Source organism: Notamacropus eugenii, chromosome 6 (assembly GCF_028372415.1).
Source record: "Notamacropus eugenii isolate mMacEug1 chromosome 6, mMacEug1.pri_v2, whole genome shotgun sequence".
Classification (NCBI taxonomy): domain Eukaryota; kingdom Metazoa; phylum Chordata; class Mammalia; order Diprotodontia; family Macropodidae; genus Notamacropus; species Notamacropus eugenii.
In genome coordinates, this window is record NC_092877.1 from 316,179,288 (window position 1) to 316,180,676 (window position 1,389).

Below are 1,389 nucleotides of genomic sequence, written 5' to 3' on the forward strand. Positions count from 1 at the left end.
TTCACCTTCTGTCTTCTCTGGATTTCTTCATGACCCAGCTAAAATATCACCTTCTACAAGCAGCCTCTCCTTAATTCTAGTGTCTTCTCTTACAATTAACTCCAACTTACTCTGTCCATATCTAGTTTGTACATACTTATTTGTACATAGGTTCCTCTACTAGATTCTATGTTCATGGAGGGTAGGGATTATTTGTGCTTCTCTCTGTAGTCCCAGCACTTAAAACAATACCTGGCACATAGTAGGTGCTTAATAATGACTTGACCGATTTGGCTACAAGACACCAGAGTATATGACATAAAGAATCAGAAGATGGAAGGTAAGAATCAGGTCCAAGACCTCAACAACTATAGTATGGTAGAACAAGCTTGCTTCCAAATGGAAAATGTTGTTCTCCATGTGTGACCTTAGTGGAAGTGAAACCTGGTATCTATAAAGTGAAACCTGGTATCTATAACATGTTGCAAGTCCTTAGGAATAAATGGAGAAGGAGTCTTTTACTCTCATCTCTTGGTTTGACTAGCCATTCACGTTATTTCTCTGCTAATAATAAGAAAGCTCTTACTAGTTACAACTATTATCTTCCCGTGTAAGAATGCAAACAGTTTAGCCTTTTTAAATCTCCTATGAGTTCCCTTTTCTGCTTACCTTTTTATACTTCTCTAGAGTCTTGTCAAACTTTCTATTCAGCTCTGTTTTTTTTCCATAAGGAATGCTTGAAAGTCCTCTATTTCTCTGAACATTAATCTTTTCTCCTGAAAGATTACACTCCGTTTTACTGGGTAGGTGATTCTTGGTTGTAATTCTAGCTTCTTTGTCCTCTAGAATATCATATTCTAAGCCCTCCAAACCTTTAACATAGAAGCTGCTAAATCTTGTTACCATGATTGTGGTTCCATGATACTTGAATTATTTCTTTCTGGCCACTTGCAATATTTTCTCCTTGACCTGGGAGCTCTGAAATTTGGCTAGAATTCCTGGAGTTTTCATTTGGGGATATTTTTAAGGAGGTGATTGGTGGATTCTTTCAATTTCTTTCAAATTTTTCCAGAATATCAGGGCAGTTTTCCTTGATAATTTTTTGAAAGGTGATGTCTAGGGTCTTTTTCAGTTATGACTTTCAGGAAGTCCAAAAATTTTTAAATTATTTTTCCTGGTAAGTTCCAAGTCAGTTGTTTTTCTAATAAAATATTTCACATTGTCTTCTTTTTTTCATTCTTTTGATTTTGTTTTATTGTTTCTTCATGTCTCATAGAGTCATTAGCTTTTACTTGTTCCATTCTAATTTTTAAGAAATTATTTTCTTCAGTGAGATTTTGTGCCTCCTTTTCCATTTTGCAAATTCTATTTTTAATGAGTTCTTTCCTTCAGTGAAATGTTGTGCCTTTT